The 10,545-nt window shown below is 42.7% G+C and overlaps 1 pseudogene; it reads right to left on the bottom strand.

Annotated features, from left to right (window-relative positions):
- On the bottom strand, window positions 1–10,097 carry LOC120063645 (annotated as a pseudogene).
- Between the last annotated feature and the right edge of the window lie 448 nt (window positions 10,098–10,545).

Here is a 10,545-nt window from a genome sequence, read left to right as displayed (position 1 = left end):
CTATACAGCTGAAAACAGACAGCAAAAGATTTCAGACTTAACAGTTTATATGCATCCTACTTAAGACACTCCCCTTTCTCTCCAATGCTTACATTTTATGGTTCTACAGGAAGCTAATAAAGAGGGTAACAGGATTCCAAACATTTATTACTCTCTTAAGAGAATCTGTCCTCACCTCCTGACCTCAACGTTCATCTAATACACAGATGTCCATCTGTCTCCCCTGTATCAACACATCGGTCTCCTCTCCTCCATCAAACACATTCCAAAGCCTTCTTCTTTCTTCTGAGAACCATTAACTTCTAACATAACCCAGTCTCTTTCATTTCCTATCATTCATTTAATATCTCAATGTTCAAAGTTTAGCCGATTCCAACAAGAGCTACAGTCTGCATTTGTTGCTTTCCAGAAAATCTTTGTTGATCTGAAATTGGTACTTAATGCAGATAAAACCAAGTGTACAGTATGTTGTTTTCCAAAACACTTAAAAATGTATGATGATTTAATAATTTGGACCTTGGATGGTGCCCACATTGATCGTGTCCCAGCTTATTAATATCTGAATAAACAAAAAGCATACAGAGATCACACATCCATGTGAATGGCATCCAAGTTCTCCTCCGAGGACACGTTTCAGATACTGTCAATAACAAACATGGATATTACTGTAATGTACATCTCAATAGTCATTCATCTGGGTACTGTTATAGAGAGACAATTTGTCCTCTTGACAGGAGAAGGGAGGACTGGCCCCAACAAGATTCTTAGTGTTTTGGGCCATCTGCCATGTGGCCCCAGGTGACATAAAGCACACATTTGATTGCAGGGCCTACGACATCTTAAACTAAGATATAGGGTTCACGAAAGGTCAATCAAAGGAAATGTATTTTATAAAGCCCTTTTTACATCAACAGTTGTCACAAAGTGCTTTACAGATACCCAGCCTAAACCTCCAAAGAGCAACACAATGCCTCTGCATTGTTTTCGGGGGACGCATGGCTTTCGACCTTCGTCTCTCCTGAGCCCGTACAGGAGTTGTAGCGATGAGACAAGATAGTAGTTACTAACAATTGGATACCACGAAAAAGGGGGGTAAAAAAAAATCTTCTTTTATTATTTTTATTATCTACCAATAGGTGCCGTTCTTTGCGAAGCATTGGAAAACCTCAATGGTCTTTGTGGTTGAATCTGTGTTTGAAATTCACTGCTCGACTGAGGTATTCATTCAAAAATCAAGTTAAACACTATAATTCAGGCTTGGCATAACAAAAGGGTTGAATACTCACTGACTCAAGACATTTCAGCTGGTAATGTTTAATTCATTCGTAACTCATGTTAAAACCATAATTCAACTTTGACATTGTGGGGCATTGTGTGTAGCCAGTGACAAAACATCTGAATTTAATCAATTTTAAATTCAGGCTGAAACACAACAAAATGTGGAAAAAGTCAAGGAGTGTGAATACTTTCTGAAGGCTCTGTAAATAAAATCTGATTTGCTTTGATTTTAATTCTTCTTTCATAATAGTAGATACTAACTAAATGCTTATTTGTCAAATCTGCCATTTATATGTTCTAGTCGGCCACCAATAATACAATCCAATTTGGATATATTTGGTTATTTTTACTCCATAATACTTAGAAGTTGTCTTTTTGGGCGGGGCCTGGCATTAGGACGGGGCCACTGGTCTTGTTTGCATCTTCTGTATTAGCCTACCACAGTAGAATATTATTTTATAATTGGAAATTAAAAAGATTGAGGTGTGGCTTACCTTGGATTTTTTTCTCATTTTCAGTCAGTTGTTTGTCAGCTTGCAGGATGGAGTTGGACTCTGCACTCTTTCCCTTCAGGAACTGCTCCAGAACCTCCTCAGCCTGCAGAAAACATGCCTTATAGGTTGTTGCATTGATTTTCATTCAAACCGTATCCAGGTGACTGAAATTAGTTGAAATGTTTAATTGGTCATTAATGACTAATGATGGATGTTTTTGATTCTCTAATACACTATGATGTTGCTGATTGGTTTCTAGCTCTTACCCTGACTCCTTTGTTGGGCTCGGCCCGGTACTGTGCCACTATGTTTGTCATGTTCCTGACCTGTTTTCTGTTGTTTTGTATGTGTTTAGTCGGTCAGGGCGTGAGTTGGGATGGGCATTCTATGTTATGTGTATCTATGTTGGTTAATGGGTTGCCTGATATGGTTCTCAATTAGAGGCAGGTGGTTTACGTTTCCTCTGATTGAGAACCATATTAAGGTAGGTTGTTTCACATTGTTTGTTGTGGGTGGTTGTCTCCTGTGTTTGTATGTTCGTACCACACGGGACTGTATCGTTCGTTCGTTTGTTTGTAGTCTGTACCTGTTCGTGCGTTCTTCGTTGTATGTAAGTTCTCAAGTCCAGGTCTGTCTACGTCGTTTGTTGTTTTGTAGTTTGTTTAAGAGTTTTTCGTCTTCGTCTGTTTTGTAAATAAATTTCATTATGTCTAACTACCACGCTGCATATTGGTCCTCTGATCCTTCTCGCCTCTCCTCGTCTGAGGAGGAGGACGAAGTAGACGTTCGTTACAATGTTGTCATGGTGATTGCAGTAAAGCTCATAGCCTCCTGGTGTGGCGTACGTCCCCTCCTTTATTCCCTGATCCATTGGCGCAGACAGATTCTCTAGAAGGGCCTTGCACTTCTTCTCTGAGGTATCCTTGTTCTGTATGAAAAGGTTGGCGGAGTGGTTGCTAATGGCCTCCTGAAAGATTTATTGGGAATTTTCATAATCAGGTGTCTAGAATGAGATAAAAGATCAGACAATTATTTAAAGACAATTCTAGAAAATGTTTATTAGCGGATGCTAACATTGGAGAATAGCAAATACACCACATGAGAAACACAACAGCTGGAAGTCAACCTCAATACAATAACACGTTGTAGAACAGAATGTTCTCTAAGACGCAACATTTTATAGCATACAAGGTCAGGTTGACCTTCAGCTGATACTAGCTTCAGACAGGTGAATCCTGGTATGAGCTGATACTAGCTTCAGATATGTGAACCCTGGTATGAACTGACACTAGCTTCAGACATGTGAACCCTGGTATGAGCTGATACTAGCTTCAGACATGTGAACCCTGGTATGATCTGATACTAGCTTCAGACATGTGAACCCTGGTATGAGCTGATACTAGCTTCAGACGTGAAACCTGGTATGAGCTGATACTAGCTTCAGACATGTGAAACCTGGTATGAACTGACACTAGCTTCAGACATGTGAACCCTGGTATGAACTGACACTAGCTTCAGACATGTGAACCCTGGTATGAACTGACACTAGCTTCAGACATGTGAACCCTGGTATGAACTGACACTAGCTTCAGACATGTGAACCCTGGTATGAACTGATACTAGCTTCAGACATGTGAAACCTGGTATGAGCTGATACTAGCTTCAGACATGTGAACCCTGGTATGAGCTGATACTAGATTCAGACATGTGAACCCTGGTATGAACTGATACTAGCTTCAGACATGTGAACCCTGGTATGAACTGACACTAGCTTCAGACATGTGAACCCTGGTATGAACTGACACTAGCTTCAGACATGTGAACCCTGGTATGAACTGACACTAGCTTCAGACATGTGGACCCTGGTATGAGCTGATACTAGCTTCAGACATGTGAAACCTGGTATGAGCTGATACTAGCTTCAGACATGTGAACCCTGGTATGAGCTGATACTAGCTTCAGACATGTGAAACCTGGTATGAGCTGATACTAGCTTCAGACATGTTAACCCTGGTATGCCATGTTCCTATAGTGTGTGGTATCCCAGGAGGTCTACCCCGGGGGATGGTAATAGAGGGGAAGTACGTGAGGCGACGTTGGCTCCCTCTGCTGGGAATACGGGAGCTGAGCACCCCGACACGGACAGCTAAGTGGAGGTAATTAGAGGAAAGTGCCAACCAGCCGTGGAGGCTAAATAAAAGGAGCACGATGGCACACCGGGAGAAAGAGGGAGAGAGACGGACACCATTTAAGAGAGAGAAGAAAGACCGAGCAAAACTGACGTTTTTTCTTTGATATATTTATTTTCTGTCTTAGTAAAGTTGTTTTTGCTGACTAAGGCCTCCCTGTCTCTGTATCAATCTCTGCACGCTCAACCCAACACCCCACGGTCTACCACAAGTGATAAAGGGTTACATATTGGCTCCATATATATATTACGTTTTTATTCAATATAGTGTGAATTTTTTCTGAGATTAAATAACAAATCTATGCAATGATTTTCACAGTAGTGTTCTTTTTATCTCTAGAAGTTAATTGATTGTGGAATTGCACTGCTTGGTCATATTACACCTGGTGTCCTTGGGTCCTACTGGTGTTATTGTTACTGGTGAATATCATTTTGTTGCATAAACTAAATCAATACATTTTCGATTGAATGGCCTTGACGATGTTAAAAATGCATTGTGTGTACCAGGCACAGATCTCAAATTATGACCCTTACCACCAGAGATTTCAAAAACTCCCCATTTTCGTCTTTGAAGGATCGCTTCATGAACACCTGTGTGGCCTGGGTCTCTGAGCGAAGGTGGTTCTCTGATAGCTGATTGATGTCCACCGGCCTTCTCATCCTCCATTCCCTTCTGGTACACCGCCAGGCCCTCATCTACAGCAGCCTGGTTCTCAATTTTAGCCATGGCCAACACAGCATTCTCCAGACAGGGCATATTGCCTTTGGCTATGGTCTCCACATAGGTGTTGACCAAGTGCCCCAGCACTGCAATCTGACAGGCGGGAGGAAAAATATGAATGTGTGTATTCATTGGTCCAATTTTTTTTTTATCAAAATGTATCCATTTTCACATACTGTCCTGTAGGTAGATATCTGACTCACTCTCTCCGGTCAATGTGTGTCCCCCTATAACAGTCTTCATACGGCTCTCCTGGAAAATGAAGCTGCAGAAAGTATCTGCGACCTTCCTGAAACTTTCAGAAAGCTCAGCCTCGTCCATGGACTCCAGTCGGTGCATGTTGTCAGGAGTTGTAGGGGAGGGGAACACAAAACACTTGCGTGAGGGGAAGATGTTCCGGATGCACTCTCGCAGGACGTTGTATTCATTGATCTTTTACCAAAACCTGAAAGATAACATTGGCATTACTTTATTTCATAGTACATGCAGGACTTGGGTCCCAATAATATCTCCTTTCTCCTATCAGACCTCTTTAATTTTTAAATGTTTTAAATTTTACCTAGAGAGGAACCAGGATATGAGTGGTGGCAAGTCCTCTTCTGGCTGTGCCGGGTGGAGATTATAACAGAACATGGCCAAGATGTTCAAATGTTCATAAATTACCAGCATGGTCAAATAATAATAATCACAGTAGTTGTCGAGGGTGCAACAAGTCAGCACCTCAGGAGTAAATGTCAGTTGGCATTTCATAGCCGATCATTAAGAGTATCTGTACCGCTCCTGCTGTCTCTAGAGAGTTGAAAACAGCAGGTCTGGGACAGGTAGCACGCCCGGTGAACAGGTCAGGGTTCCATAGCCGCAGGCAGAACAGTTGAAACTAGAGCAGCAGCACGGCCAGGTGGACTGGGGACAGCAAGGAGTCATCATGCCAGGTAGTCCTGAGGCATGGTCCAAGGGCTCAGGTCCTCCGAGAGAGAGAAATAAAGAAAGAGAGAAAGAGAGAATTAGAGAGAGCATACTTAAATTCACACAGGACACCAGAAAAGACAGGAGAAGTTCTCCAGATACAACAGACTGACCCTAGCCCCCTGACACATAAGCTACTGCAGCATAAATACTGGAGGCTGGAGACAGGAGGGTTCAGGAGACACTGTGGCGCCATCCGATGGTACCCCGGACAGGGCCAAACATGCAGGATATAACCCCACCCACTTTGCCAAAGCACAGCCCCCACACCACTAGAGGGATTCTTCAACCACCAACTTACCATCCTGAGACAAGGCCGAGTATATCCCACAAAGATCCCTGTCACGGCACAACCCAAAGGGGGGCCGCCAAACCAGATTGGAAGATCACGTCAGTGACTCAACCCACTCAATTGACGCACCCCTCCTAGGGACGGCATGGAAGAGCACCAGTAAGCCAGTGACTCAGCCCCTGTAATAGGGTTAGAGGCAGAGAATCCCAGTGGAGAGAGGGGAACCGGCCAGGCAGAGACAGCAAGGGCGGTTCGTTGCTCCAGAGCCTTTCCGTTCACCTTCACACTCCTGGGCCAGACTACACTCAATCATAGGACCTACTGAGGAGCTGATTCTTCAGTGAAGAGTTAAAGGTTGAGACCGAGTCTGCGTCTCTCACATGGGTTTGAGCTCTAAAAATTGAGCTCTATTGGTGAAAGCCCTGCCTCCAGCTGTTTGCTTTCAAATAATTCTAGGGCAATTAGGAGGCCTGCGTCTTGGGACCGTAGCGTACGTGTAGGTATGTACGGCAGGACCAAATCGAAAAGATAGGTAGGAGCAAGCCCATGTAATGCTTTGTAGGTTAGCAGTAAAACCTTGAAATCAGCCCTTGCCTTAACATGAAGCCAGTGTAGGGAGGCTAGCACTGGAGTAATATGATCAAATTATTTGGTTCTAGTCAGGATTCTAGCAGCCTTATTTAGCACTAACTGAAGTTTATTTAGTGCTTTATCTGGGTAGCCAAAAAGTAGAGCATTGCAGTAGTCTAACCTAGAAGTAACAAAAGCATGGATTAATTTTTCTGCATCATTTTTGGACAGTAAGTTTCTGATTTTTGCAATGTTACGTGGATGGAAAAAAGCTTTCCTTGAAACAGTCTTGATTCAACAGAAGATCTCTTTGTTTCTTGGGACCTAGAACAAGCATTTCTGTTTTGTCCGAGTTTAAAAGTAGAAAGTTTGCAGCCATCCACTTCCTTATGTCTGAAACACAGGCTTCTAGCGAGGGCAATTTTGGGGCTTCACCATGTTTCATTGAAATGTATAGCTGTGTGTCATCCGCATAGCAGTGAAAGTTAACATTATGTTTTCGAATGACATCCCCAAGAGGTAAAATATATAGTGAAAACAATAGTGGTCCTAAAACGGAACCTTGAGGAACACCGAAATTTATAGTTGATTTGTCAGAGGACAAACCATTCACAGAGACAAACTGATATCTTTCCGACAGATAAGATCTAAACCAGACCAGAACTTGTCCGTGTAGACCAATTTTGGTTTCCAATCTCTCCAAAATAATGTGGTGATCGATGGTATCAAAAGCAGCACTAAGGTCTAGGAGCACGAGGACAGATGCAGAGCCTCGGTCTGACGCCATTAAAAGGTAATATACCACCTTCACAAGTGCAGTCTCGATGCTATGATGGGGTCTAAAAGCAGTCTGAAGCATTTCGTATACATAGTTTTTTCTTCAGGAAGGCAGTGAGTTGCTGTGCAACAGCTTTTTCAAAAATGTTTGAGAGGAATGGAAGATTCGATACACGCCGATAGTTTTTTATATTTTCTGGGTCAAGGTTTGGCTTTTTCAAGAGAGGCTTTATTACTGCCACTTTTAGTGAGTGGCAGTAATAAAGCACTTGAGTGTCTCTCTTGATCCTAGGTCCTTGTAGAGTTGTGCAGACTCAGGACAATTGAGCTTTGAAGGAATACGCAGATTTAAAGAGGAGTCCGTAAATTACTTTCTAATGATCTTTTCCTCAAAGAAATTCATGAATTTATTACTGCTGAAGTGAAAGCCGTCCTCTCTTGGGGAATGCTGTTTTTTGGTTAGCTTTGCGACAGTATCAAAAAAAACATTTTGGATTGTTCTTATTTTCCTCAATTAAGTTGGAAAAATAGGATGATCGAGCAGCAGTGAGGGCTCTTCGATACTGCACGCTACTGTCTTTCCAAGCTAGCCGGAAGACTTCCAGTTTGGTGTGGCGACATTTCCGTTGCAATTTTATGGAAGCTTGCTTCAGAGCTCGCATATTTTCTGTATACCAGGGAGCTAGTTTCTTATGACAAATGTTTTTAGTTTTTAGGGGTGCAACTGCATCTAGGGTATTGCGCAAGGTTAAATTGAGTTCCTCAGTTAGGTGGTTAACTGATTTTTGTCCTCTGACATCCTTGGGTAGGCAGAGGGAGTCTGGAAGGGCATCAAGGAATCTTTGGATTGTCTGAGAATTTTTAGCACGACTTTTGATGCTCCTTGGTTGGGGTCTGAGCAGATTATTTGTTGTGATTACAAACGTAATAAAATGGTGGTCCGATAATCCAGGATTATGAGGGAAAACATTAAGATCCACAACATTTATTCCATGGTACAAAACTAGGTCCAGAGTATGACTGTGACAGTGAGTAGGTCCAGAGACATGTTGGACAAAACCCACTGAGTCGATGATGGCTCCGAAAGCCTTTTGGAGTGGGTCTGTAGACTTTTCCTTGTGAATTTTAAAATCACCAAAATTAGCATATTATCTGCTATGACTACAAGGTCCGATAGGAATTCAGGGAACTTAGTGAGGAACGATGTATATGGCCCAGGAGGCCTGTAAACAGTAGCTATAAAAAGTGATTGAGTAGGCTGCATAGATTTCATGACTAGAAGTTCAAAAGACAAATAGTTTTTTGTTTTTTTTGTAAATTGAAATTTGCTATCATAAATGTTAGCAACACCTCCGCCTTTGCGGGATGCACGGGGGATATGGTCACTAGTGTAACCAGGAGGTGAGGCCTCATTTACAACAGTAAATTCATCGGGCTTAAGCCATGTTTCAGTCAGGCCAATCACATCAAGATTATGATCAATGATTAGTTGATTGACTATAACTGCCTTTGAAGTGAGGGATCTGACATTAAGTAGCCCAATTTTGAGATGTGAGGTATCACGATCTCTTTCAATAATGGCAGGAATCGAGGGGGTCTTTATTCTAGTGAGATTGCTAAGGCGAACACCGCCATGTTAAGTTTTGCCCAACCTAGGTCGAGGCACAGACACGGTCTCAATGGGGATAGCTGAGCTGACTACACTGACTGTGCTAGTGGCAGACTCCACTAAGCTGGCAGGCTGGCTAACAGGGCCAATTATCTACAAATTCTATCTTTTGGGAGGGGCAGAAAACAGTTTTCAACCAGCGATTGAGTTGTGAGACTGCTGTAGAGCTCATCACTCCCCCTAACTGGGAGGGGGCCAGAGACAATTACTCGATGCCGACACATCTTTCTAGCTGATTTACAGGCTGATGCTATGTTGCGCTAGGTGACCTCTGACTGTTTCATCCTAACATCGTTGGTGCCAACGTGGATAACAATATCTCTATACTCTCTACACTCGCCAGTTTTAGATTTAGCCAGCACCATCTTCAGATTAGCCTTAACTTCGGTAGCCCTGCCCCCTGGTAAACAGTGTATGATCGCTGGATGATTCGTTTTACGTCTAATACTGCAGGTAATGGAGTCGCCAATGACTAGGGTTTTCAATTTGTCAGAGCTAATGGTGGGAGGCTTCGGCGCCTCAGACCCCGTAACAACAGAAGAAGAGACCAGAGAAGGCTCGGCCTCAGACTCCGACTTGCTGCTTAATGGGGAAAACCGGTTGAAAGTTTCTGTCGGCTGAATGAGCGACACCGGTTGAGCATTCCTACAGCATTCCCCTCCAGAAGCCATGAGAAAGTTGTCCGGCTGCGGGGACCGTGCGAAAGGATTTGTGCTAACGTTACTATCTGTACTTACTGGTGGCACAGACGCTGTTTCATCCTTTCCTGCACTGAAATTACCCTTGCCTAACGATTGCGTCTGAAGCTGGGCTCGCAGCACAGCTATCCTCGCCGGAAGGCGATCTTTCTCCTGTATATTATGAGTACAGCGACTGCAATTAGAAAGCATCATGTTAATGTTACTACTTAGCTTCGGCTGTTGGAAGTCCTGACGAACCATGTCCAGATAAAGAGTCCGGATTGAAAAAGTTGAATGACAAAAAGTTGTGCGGGAAAAACTAAAAATATAAACAGTAATTAAAAAGTAAAAACCGTAAAGTTGTCAGGTAGTGAATGGAATATGAATGACAGTCATCCAATATGCTGTAATAGAAATAAGGCCATGCTCATAAACATCACTGACCGCCACTGTTTCATTCATCTGCTTGATCTTATATTTGCCTCACAATGAAGTTTTTACCATTTTCCTTTTCAGGACAATCAGGACTACAAGTAGAACATACAAATTGCTTTCGAAGCTGGGCCAATTGCAGTTGCATTTGTGAGTTGAATTGCAAATGTCAATTCAAAAATAAGGTCCGCCAAGCAAAAACTGTATTTACAATCATTACGTAAGTACAGCAATCGTTTGCTCAGTTGGAAATGAATATTGAACTAGTCAGTGATAACTGTGTGGAGTTTGGAGATTGTGACAGCAAATATGTGAGCTTATTACAATATTATAGACACTATGTCCTGGGATGTAGGAGAACCCCTTACAGTATTATAGGCACTATGTCCTGGGATTTACTATGATCTTCTATGTGGAAGCACTCCTTACCTTCTAACGATTCTTGTGTAGCTTACATGTGTGTGTTTGTGAGTGTCTC

Source organism: Salvelinus namaycush, chromosome 19 (assembly GCF_016432855.1).
Source record: "Salvelinus namaycush isolate Seneca chromosome 19, SaNama_1.0, whole genome shotgun sequence".
In the NCBI taxonomy this organism is placed as follows: Eukaryota; Metazoa; Chordata; class Actinopteri; order Salmoniformes; family Salmonidae; genus Salvelinus; species Salvelinus namaycush.
This window is presented reverse-complemented; position numbering and strand designations above follow the sequence as displayed.